The sequence below is a fragment of the Cavia porcellus genome, unplaced genomic scaffold, assembly GCF_034190915.1.
Source record: "Cavia porcellus strain 051 isolate PalLab524CR breed Dunkin Hartley unplaced genomic scaffold, mCavPor4.1 scaffold_1, whole genome shotgun sequence".
Lineage (NCBI taxonomy): Eukaryota > Metazoa > Chordata > Mammalia > Rodentia > Caviidae > Cavia > Cavia porcellus.
This window is the reverse complement of record NW_026947484.1, coordinates 54,478,130-54,490,173: the sequence shown is the minus strand read 5'-3', so window position 1 is coordinate 54,490,173 and position 12,044 is coordinate 54,478,130.

The window sequence follows — 12,044 nt, the reverse complement described above, 5'->3', positions numbered from 1 at the left end:
TCTGATTTTAGAATCAGAGTAATGTGGATCTCCTGTGCCGTATCAGAAGGATCTCTACACTTTTCTTTTTTAGAACTCTTATTTGTTCTTCAAAGGTTTAGAAGAGTTCGCTAGAAAATGAGTTTTGTGGAGGGACTTCTAAGTTCAGGTTAATTATCTTAAGAACGAGGGGGCTGTCCAGAGTATCTCGTTTTCTTTAATAAACTTAGGTAATTTGTGTCTCATAAGAAAGTTTTTCATTCATTTAAGGTACTAACCTTGTGAGCATGAAACTTCAGTTATAGCCTCTATTATCCTTTTGGTTTTTACTGATGCTCTTCTGTTATTTTTCAGACTGATTATTCAGATCTTTTTTCTTTCCTAATCTGCCCTGGCATGCTTTTAGTAATATGCGTTCATACTCTGTGTCTCTTTCCCTATTTCATTGACTGCTGTTTTCTTATAGGTTTGCTTCTTTGAGTCTTCCATGTCCTTGGTTCTTTTTATTTTATTGTTACATAAACCTATATTACTAATATGGGATGCTCTTATTTTCTAAAATAAGCATTATGTAACAGTGTTGACTTTCATCTACCTATTATTTTAGTTCAATCTGCTGTATATTTAAATTTTTAGTGAATTCCAAATATTAGATAACTTTGGCTGTAATTTTTAAAAATTCAATTGCAATTGTTTTGTTATCAATTATTACAATTGTAGTTGCTGTGTTTATGTTATTAACTATTGAATTATTTTCTAATTTTTTTGCTGTGAGCAATTTCTAGTCCAGTTCTATAATAATTACAGAGTACATCCTTAAGATTACAGTCTCTTAAAACAGCTTGAACTTGTTTTCTACCCTAGAATCTGGTCCCCTGGGTGATTTTCCGTGTTTGTATATAAAGAATGTGAATTCTTCAGTTGTTGTGTAGGGTGTTCCATAAACATCAATATGTGAAATTGATTGATAATGTGAGTTGAGTCTTTGACATCTCTACTAATTTTCTCTTTATTCCATAAACTTAAAGGGTGCCACAGTCTCCATCTATCATTGCCAGCTTGTCTTTTCTCTTTCTAGTCATGTTGGCTTTTTGCTCTCTGCATGAAGAAGCTCTGTTATTAGATGCACACAGATTCAGAACTTGTAGGTGGTTCCCCAGTGAATTAGTGCTGCTATCATTACATGACAACCTCTGTGTGCCTGGGAATGTTTCCTTCTTTGACATCTACTTTCTCTGAATTTAACAAAGTTACTCTAAGTGTCTTTAATCAGTTTTTCATATCACCTCAGTTTTCAAACTTTATACCTTTGTTCACTGCATGTACTGCAATGCGACCCTGCCTTTATTTCCATCCACTTTGGTGCTCTCTGTAGGCTAATCAGAATAGTTTAGTCCTTCACGTTTAATGTGCTTCCTGACAATGCTCCTGTATCACTTGGTGTTTAACACCTGTTCCGTCTGTTCCCTGCTTCATTTCCTTCCTTTCTCTTGCCTGATTTTGAATAGAATATTTTTAGTTATTTCATTTGAGCTTCACTTGACTTAGTAAGTAGTCTTGTCTCTTCTTTCCTTTCTTTTGTAGTACTGGGGATTAAACTCACCAGGACTCTACCATCCAGCTACATTTCCAGTGGTTTTTATATTTTATTTTGAAATGGGTTTACTAAATGCTCAGCCTGGCCTGGAACTTGAGATGCTTCTGAGCTATACTGATCCCTAGTATAAGCATGCCTGACTCTTTAAATTTTTATTTTTTCCCTTGAAATTTATATTCTATGCTTTTAACACATATCCCCCTACCTTCAATAATAGGATGCCACATGAAATACAGTGAAAAACTTGTATTACAGACTATCTTCTTCCTTCTATCTTGTGTGCCATTACAATATTTTCTTCTAAATATAACTGCAGATATACTGTTACTATAGACAGCCTCATTTCTCACAGTGATTAGAAGAAAATGCAAGCAAATATCTTTATATAACTGACTTAAATTTCACTACTTGTGAGACTTCTCATTTCTTCAAATTTATTTTCACCTGGTGTCAGTCACTTTATTCTTGGACAACTTTCTTCAGTTTTTCTTGTTTGCTGATAACAGATTCTCTCATTTTCTGGTTCAATAACATCATCTCAATTTTGTCATAATTTAAAGGATGTGCTATTCATTTTAATTATTTTTTAAATTGCTAGCTTTAAGATAAAAATCTGTCATGCAAAGCCTCTTTGAAAACTGTGATATAATTCCTACCTTGTTCACCTGTGGATATTTCTTTCTATCTGGTTGCTTTCAAGACTTTTCTCTGATTCAAACTTTCAGAACACATGCTTCAGTGTGTGTGTGTGTGTGTGTGTGTGTTTGTGTGTGTGTGTGTGTGTGTGTGTGTGTGTGTAGAGGTTGGATGTATGGTATTCTAAAATTTACTCTTGGAATTCTCTGGACTTCTTAGTTTGTAGAATTATTTCAGGTTTTAATTTAGAAAAAAATAATCATTGTTAAAAATATTTCTTCTGTCCCCTTTTTGTCCTGCAACTGCACACACATTTTAGACAGGACACAGTGTAGCTATTTCTATTTGACTTTCATTTTAGGTAATTTTTACTCATCTTTCTTCAAATTTGATTTATTCTTTCATGACATGTATTCATTATTTTCTGCACATTAAGAGAATTCTTCATCTCTGATATTGTATTTTTATTTCTAGAGGTTCAATCTCTCTCTTTTTCAACCTTCCATTTTTATCATGTACATCGTCTGTTTCTTCCATGAGTTTGTGTGCATTCATCTTTTTTATTTAAGACCCTGTTCCTTAGTTGCCACATCAGGATCGTCCTGAATGTGTCTTCCAATTGCTTTCTTGACAATATATTGTTTTCCTCCTGGTTCTTTTGTGTGTCTGATAATTGTTTTCATTCAGTGTTTCACCTTCCACAGAGAAGAACGTTGACATCTGAGCTGCAGTCTACTGACACATGGAAATGGGAAATTAGTGTATTTCTGGGGTGAGGTGAGCCACTGTACACAGTGAACCAGGTGGGTACCCAGCACTGTCTTAATCCCCAGTACAACCCTGAGGCTCACTGCTGCCTTTCTTCTGGGAGTACAGACAGCAGGGGTGAAGGATTTCTGGTCTACCTCAGCTCAGCAGTATCATTCTCTGTGTGCCTTGCAGTTCTGCCCAGACTACTGTCCTCTGTGTAGTCAGCGGCGCTCAGTTCTTCCTTGGAGACTGTATTCCTGGGGCAGTTTTCTCTGCTCACACAGCTCACAATAAAAAGCTCCATGGTTGAGTCTGTAACAACATCCCTCCTTCTCCTCCCAGAGGTGGCCTAACTGCAGCCTAACTGTAGTCCTCTGTGTCTGCTGCCTGCCCGGTGTAGGATACCATGTTCCAGCCTCCTGTCTGCGGTGGGTCTTAAGCAGGAGAGCTTGCCCTGGATCTCTCTAGGATGAGAGAGGTGCTACAGCTTGGACTTCAAGGTTCCTGCTCCTCCTCAGAAGCAGAATATTTTCCTGTGCTCTCCTCCCCCTCAGGCTTGCTAACAGCAATAAGGTCACCTGTCCCTCTCCTTGAGGTACACATGACTCCTTCCTATCCTATTACTGAAGCAGAAGATCTTCATACCCATTTGTGGTGACAGTTGCATCCCATGCGTCTTCATCCCTGGAGAAAGCTCCCAATCCTTTTCACGAGCTTCATGTTAAGTAAGTCAGCGAGAACTTTCTGGGGGAGCCGCCCCTTAAGTCTTAGACTCTCAGGAATGCTAAAGTGTCACACCACACAGCCCCCTGTTTTGAAAGTTAATTAATTTACCATTGGGCTTTGCTCATCTGCTTGCAGGGCTCACTTTTTCTTCCAATGCTCTGCCAAAGGCAAAAGAATGCTAAAGTCCTGTGTCTTCTCAGGGGCTTGCCAACCTTTGAAATTCAATTTATCTTGTTATGCTGCTCACTAATGGGCTCAGAAAATGCTATGATTCTGTGCTTTATCAAACCTCTCCTTGTTGGTAAGAGAGACGAAACACTTTCTTTGGCTTTCTGTAATCTGAAGCAGAAGTGGAAGTCACTGAAGGGTCTCGGATTGCTTTGGTGGATGGTGAATCCTTCAGGCCCTCCTTTGAATTAGAGCCCTCTGATGGGCTTTCCCGCATCACACAGCACATTCCCTAAAGCCTGTCATTTCTCTGTGCCTGGAGATGTTTTTACCACCATCTTCAAGGGTGATTCTTGTGTGTCTAGCTTGATTCCTGTGGAAAACCAGTTTTTCCCATTGCTCTGGAAGCTCCCCTTCATCACAGCTGTGCCACCACCCATGTCCTTGCCAGGGCCTTAAGTCCTCTCTCCTGAGGGAGTGCGGGGCAAGCTGTGAACTTTGTCTTTTCTGACTTTGGGCTTTGCTGCCCTTTGATCAGGCACCTTTACGATTCTCTCATGATTTCTCTTGGCTCTCACGGTGTCCTGTCTGCTTCCCGCTGGTGCTCTTGCCATGCTTTGTTCTTCCCTTACTGAGCTCAGCACATCTGCAGTGGGCTGGAGTGCAGCTTTAACCCTGGTTATGATCATAGTGCTTTGGAGAAGAAATAGAGGCGGATTTGGGAGGCATCCCACCGTGGCTTCTTTTGGAGAAAACCTCAATGTAAGTTTCAAATAGCAGGAACCAGGAGTCATTGTTATGGAGTACATGGTCACTTATGTCCTTTTGTTGCCTTCACAATTAGCTTTTAATTATTGAGTAATTATATGCAGCCTTTTATTATTTTTTGAATTATCAATGTAGGGTAACAGTGGCCTCTAGTCCACCGCCCTTCCAGTGACTGTTTCTTCTTCCATTTCTCAATCACTAGATATTTCACAGATGCTAATACCCTCTTAATGAATGGTGTGACATACTAGCTGGCAGCTGGTGAGAATTTTAACATAGTGTGATTACTGCCTTTTGCCAGAGTGCAGCCTTTCTGAACTTATCAGAAATAAGGAACTCCTCACAGCTAGCCAGGTGGTGGGAGACTCAGTTCCAAAATCTCATTATTTTCAGCTTTTACGTGATGTTCCTTGTATCCACTGCTGCAGGTTGAGTTCTCTGGTGATCATGCAGTAGGCTTACTTGCCAAGGCAAGCAAGTTACACACTTACATAGCTGACTGGTCTGAGCATCCATGAGAAACCTTGGCCACTGTGACCTCTTCAACTAAGGTAGTCTTCCAAGGGGACCTGCACATGAGGGGAGACAGCCAGCAACAATCACAGAAGCTGGTAAAAGACATGGTATTTCAATACAAGGGAGTACTACTAAGCTATAAAGAAGGATAAGCTTAAAGATTTTATAAGTAAATGTATGCAACTTGAAAGCATACTTGTAAGTAAAATAAATCAGATGTGTTAATATTGTATTATCTTCCTGGTGCAAAAAAATTGAAAGAGTAAATAGAACCCAAAATCTGCAGTAGACACTGTGAAAGGGAAATGAACTGCACAAAAGGAAAGAACAGCTGGAATGGGGAAAGGAGAAAAGAAAGAAAGAAAAAGAAATGTCTATATATGACAGCTAAGATAATTATCCTGCTAATTTCTTTTAGTCCATTGAAGAGGACAGTTTGTGCTTATATTGTTTGATCAATTTTGCATGCCTATATTTTATTTTATTTTATTTTATTTATTTTTGTACTGGGGATTGAGTTCATGATCATGCACTTGCAAGGCAGGCACTTTTGTCACTGAACTAAATCCCCAGCCCTAATACCTATATTTTATGATCTGAGCAACTACTTTGCAGATTAAAAAATACAATATATGAAGCATTGTTAATTCCCTGATACATTTTTATGAAATTATGTATTGTTGTTTTTATTGTTTTATTCTCTTTAAAATAAATAATAAGCCCTGCGTCAGTGAATGGGAACTGTATCATGCTAAGAAATTGATCAGGCCCGCGGATCAATCAGTGGGGTATACCTGGAGGGGGAATGGGGATGAATAAAACTGAGGGGAGACAAAGAGAGACTGAAGCAAGTCAAGAGTCTGATCAAGCCTTGTTTATTCAGTAAGTGGTTGCATCCTTTATGGGCCAAGCGCAGGCTGCTGGGACGGGAAGAGGCTATGGGGTGGTTTCTGATAGGTCATTGTCACATCCAGGTATGTGACATAATCAGAAGAGGATTATGGTTAATGTAGGCAGACACATTATGTGCCCATAGGAGAGAGAGGCGGGGAGGCAGCAATGGGGCTATCATGCTGCCCCCTACAAGAAATTAAAGGTAATCATCCTTAGGCAATTAGTCATACTACTAAAACTAAAGACAAACCAAATATTTTTTTTAAAAATGAAAGATGAACAACCAAATATACAACTAGTTTTTAGAGATTCAAATCAAAAGCACATGTAATACCAGCTTTGAAGAACAAGGTGCAAATAACTGGGGACCAGAAATTCCATCCCCTTGAAAATATTTTTAAGCATGAAGTGAGGTATGGCATTTGAGGACCAATGTAAAAATACCCAGGAGCTTCCAGGAGAGCTGGTAAACATGACTTAATGCAAGGAGAAGGGATCACTTGGCTTACAAGATGGATTAGATGTAGGATCTCATGACCTCTCACTCCAGTGAGCTTTTATGCAGTGTCAGTAACAAATTCCGGCTCTATGAGGCCGTGATTGGTTCACTGTGTTTAAACACATGTCTGCTGTTTATTAATCCAAGTATATGACTGTCTCCCAAGTGTGTGACTGGGGTTTGTGTATTTGGAGATTGAGTAACCCCCAGAAAGCATCCCTGGCCTTCTGGAAGAGAGTTACCATAGTAAAAAATAAAAAGCCATGCAGAAAATTTCTTCCCTCCCAGCCAAAAGAGTAAGGTTGTCAGCGCCTCTCCCATGGTAGGATGTCCAGTGGTGGCTGAACTCAATTCACTGTCCATTTCGGTGGTGGCCCTATCCTTTACTCACTTAGCTTGCAAACCTGGCCCATCTTCAGAATGCGGATGGATTCTGGGGAAGATCTTAGAATATTGCAAGCACAAAACATGGCTTCATGGCACCTGCTATGTGAGGAGTGGTACAGTCATTACAGAAAATCAGTGAAGCCCTGGCACACTTACTGCTTTGGCAAAGGTATCCACTGCTGTTTAGATTAGACAAAAGGGCAGACAGTTTACATGCAAGTGGAGTGCATGTGAGGTTCATTTACAGGTTGCTGCCTCTGTCTTCATGTCAGAAGAGATCATGACTACCGTACCTTTGCCTAAACCTTCCGTTTCCTGTAGTACTCTCTGAAGGAACATAAAGCGCATGCCATGCATTGTCACCCTGACCCATTATGACACTGGCGGGAAGCTGGTTACATGGTTGGTCAGGTACTGCTGAGATACTGAAGGTCTTGAGGAAATGCGCTTTCCAGAGGTTGGAGTAAACCCGATGCATCTTCAGGGACCTGCAGCCTAGAGCGCAGTACACAGAGCTCCAGGGGTAAACACGGGGTTAACACAGTCCTTAGATAGTAACCAGTCCAATTGTCTTACATTCCTTCCATCGAAGAGAACACACAGTGTGAGGCAGGGTTTATATGAAGCATCTGAAGGCAGCGCCCAGCGGGGTGCTACAGCCACAGGCTGTGACACTGAGTAGCGTGGAGGCTGATGAATGTGGCTCTGTGGCAGGAGCAGACTGCAGGGTGATGAGTCCCGTCCCTCAGGGTCCCTCTGTCTGGCAGGTGCATCAGGCGGTGACCATTGGGTGGAAGTGGTGACGCTGAGCCAGTCTTGCTGGAGAAGTGTGAGTGTGCAGACCTAAGACCTGGTCCCTCCCGCCCACAGTCTCCTTTGCAAACTACCTCTTGTGGCCATAGGGAGATGCAGGCCTTCCACCAGTCCGGTCAGGTGAAAGCTTCCACAGCTGGACAGCCACTTGCCACTGTGGCCTGTGTGTGCTCACCGGCCACCAGAATTGCGTTCTCATGGGCAGCTGGGTCATCTTCACACTCCCATCCTGCATTTGGTTTCCTGTCACTAGTCATACCAATTGTAGTTTGAAGGCTGTGAAATAAGGAGTTGAGATTCACTTCTTTGTATAATGTTTAGTAAAACACTGAGGCACGGGTGTTTATCAGCACCTATGGAAGTGTGAGGGATGAAGCAGGGTTGGGCAGAGAGAGACATGAATCCTTATGCTTGGATGACAAACAGCCGGCCAAGCCAGTGGAGGTACAGATGGGTGGCCGATGGCCTTCCACAGTTGTTCCTGAGTGCACCAAACTTCCAGGCCTTTCTGCTTTCATCTCTGTCCATCTCTGGATCAGAGCAGCCTCCGGAGAGGTGTCCATGGTTGATCCAGTGTTGGGCAATTGCAGCATTTTAAAGGATTGTAAAGGAATCAAAACCTCCACACTCTCCTGGGAAAGGTAGGAAAAAGTCCTTTTTCTTTCTTGGTTGATTTAAAGTCTTTCTCCTCCCTTATGTTCATGTTGGCCACAGCACATACAGAAAGAAAAGTAAATGGGTGAGCTGGGGTTCCAGTGCGGAGAGTGCAGGTGGCACACGAAGCAATTTAACCTGTATACAATTTCTAAATCCTCCTGCAATCTGACTCCAAGCTTTGTGTCCTGCCCACCAAATCTGAGCAGACACATGGGCTGTGGCGGTAGGATGAGAGGCGAGAGGCAGTCATAGGCTGGACCTGCCCAAAAGTGACATTGTTCCCTCCCTACTATGTTATCTCCTAGACGTCACTTACAGTGGTAGTTTACACATGCAAACCTGCTTATACTGAACATAGACTGCTTTCATTTAATCACACACTTCCTCGAACTATTTTGAAGTAGTTTTCAAGCAAGGAAAATAACTAGGGAAGGCTAACCACCTCTGACTTGGTCTGTGGTTTCCTGCTCAGTGTTTTGTGTAGGATGCTCATTATGTTATTGATGTAATCATCACATTTCTCACACATTTCTTCCTAAGTAGAGGGCAATTTTCTTTTCATGGGGACATATTTTTAATTCTATAATGGAAGCCAGTACAAAACAGGATTTACATGACAAATATTTCCACTTGGTCTCCTTGGTCAAAGGATTTATTGCTAATAAAATAATTTTTCATACAGTCAACAGATTGAACATGCAACCTGGTTTATGTACTCTGTGGCATTTGAAATCAATGATAAATAATAACAAATAACTTTCTTCCAAAACAACTTCATCCTATTATGAGAAACAATAGTTGGATATAAAAAATTAATAAATTACATGTAGTAAAAGGCAGATGATAAGCAAAGCGATGTCAGAATTTAGAAATGGGAAACTCTACCTTCACAAGGCATGGAATTCCCAAAAATCCAAAAAGAAGAGCTAAAGTAGGAACAACAATACCACAATGAAGACCTGAAGAAAAAGGAAAAGCCAACATCGCTAAGGTAGCAGATGCTTATCCAGTGTGCTGGAAGCATAACACAGGTTATTGGCAGGAGAAGGAAAAATAAAATTTGCCTACTTGGTTTGAATTCTGTGGAGGGTCTGAGTGCTGACCAAAGAGCTTAGAAATTTTGCTTAACCAGACAGTGGGAACACTTCCAGTAGGGTTAAGAAGGCAGTGGTGGATACTTTCACAACCAGGCTTTTCGAAAACTTCATTTGCTTGCTTGGAATAATTTAGGTGTACCTGGAAGAACCTAGAAGCTTGACAACAAGTGGCAAAAATGTGTAAATGGCTCAGATGAGAAAAAAAATAAGCACCTAGATTATTTCCGTGCCATGTTGCGGTTATTTATCTGCCCTTGTGTTCTGTATTATTTTAATGTCTAACACAGAGCCAAAGCTCTAGTTTTTCACTGAAAAAATACAACTTTAGGTGGGCAAACAAATGAGTGCAGGAAAAATAAGAATAATGATCCTCATGGGCATCAGTGAGGTCTTTGGAGTCACTGCACACAGGACCCAGATGGAGAGATTTCAGAGCAGGTGCCACTGAGTGGTTGAGAGAGTCGTGATAAAATGACAGAAACTGCCATGAATAAGAACTGGGCTGAGGAATGCTGCGAGGCCTCAGGTACAAGACGAGGGGCGTCCTCCCTTGAACAAGACTGGGAGCTACTCCTGACCACATTGTAGGAAATGGGACTTCACGGGGGTGGGGACTTGGCTGGCCTGTCCAGCACAGCTCCAGTGGAAGGTAGCACTGTTTTGACACTTATATAGCCATTGTTTGGAGGCATTCCTGAGACGCCATGATCTGTAGTGCTCATGAGGACCAGGCTCTAGAGGGTATTTCCACTGAAAAGTGTGAGGGCCCAACCTCTGGAGCAGTTGATGGTCTCCAGGAAGCAGTGATTACATTTTAGAGTGTAGGGAGACACATTCTGGAGATGGCCAGATCCTCTTGCGGATTCACTTGGCCACAGTAAGAGTTACAAGTCAGGTCAAGCCACACTGCCCTTCCCAACTGTTAAGGATGATCCACTGTGTCTACTTGAGAAGTTTAGAAATATAAGAGACTCAGGAGGGAGCCAAGGTTCTGTTTTGTAAATATCCTCATCCTGTGAAAAAGAGGGAGAGGAGATTTTGTGAGTACCACACCCACCCTGAATGGGTGGGGCGGACTGTGTACAGCATAAGAGAGGAAAAGAGGGTTGTTTTCTCCTTAGCTCTGGCTGCTGCCTTGAAGTGTTGTCCCTGTGCCATGTACCACCCTGCCTTGGAGCCAGCTGATTATGGACTGAAACCTCCACAAACAGTGAGCTAAATAAACCTTTCCTTCCTTCATTTTGGGAGTCCTGTGTTTTGTTCCAGCAATGAGAAAAAAGTAACCAAGACACCACCCCTTTTGACCCTAGGAGTCAATCCTATAGATACCCAGCAGGTCTCATCACTGGGCTGACAACAGTGTGGAATGAATTTGGACAAAACCTGCATATATCCTCCAAAAAATGAGGCACAGCTTTCATCCAGAGGAAAAATTGTGCATAGAACTGATTATTTAAATGCACAATTCATGATTATGAATGAAATTACCTGCATTACACTGCAAATACCTTGCTCTGCATGGATTAAGGGAAGCAAAACGTGATTGCAGATGCTGGAAATTTTAGGTCTTGAGATTTTTTCCAGTTGCTCTTAAAATATATCATTTACCTCTTATAAAATTTCCCTTATAGAAACAATTTGCAAGTTGAAATTGAAAATGAAGAATTGCCATACTGGATTTCACAATTCAGTGAAGTTTTTAATTGCTGGACCTTAGGGTAGGAAGTGGCTGTTTTTATTTATATTTCTTCTAATTCAGACATTTTCCCAATTCTAAAGCATAGACTCAGTAGCTCTGTACCAGCTTGTCTAGTTTGGAGGACCCAGCAAACCCCAAACTTCTCAAAGTTCCTCAGGTAATCTTATGTAGGTGCCTGATATCCTACCTTTATTACTAGTTCTCTGGTTTAGCATTGTTGCCTATTAAAATGCACATGCTTCTGAGGAAAACAATCCCCCATGGTAATCCATCAAAGTAACATCATGTGAATCTGCTTGTCTGCTCTGCTCCAAGTGACAGCTTGGGAAGGGTACGTTTATTTTCCTGTGCTATTTTGACAATGTCATTTGTCACACCTTTTTTCCACTAATCAGATTAAACCTCCTAGGTAGGCATGGACTTGGTTTAGATTTTTAGACCAATTTATGTGGACTTATGTTCCGATTTGGGGGGAAACTCATTTACTTCCCATGGATTCAGTAGACAGTTTTGTAGGAACCAGGTTTTATAAATATATGCTGCTTAACCCCAAAGAGCTAGTGCTGCACTGCAATCCCACATCAAAAAGGAAGACAACAAAACCAAAGCACCTTTGAATGTTGATAAAACAACTCGTTTCTCTCCACGTGTTTCATTGTATTTATCAGTCAAGCATGTCTTTAATTAAACACCCACTTTATTAAATTAACATATTTAGTGCATATTCAAGATATGATAAAGTTTAAAAAACAAATATAAACATTTTTAATAAGGAGAGGCAACAGTGTCTTACATTCAAGTGGCCCCAATCTCTTTTCCAAGTCTTAACAGGAAAACCTGAGGTCTAACTTCAGTTGT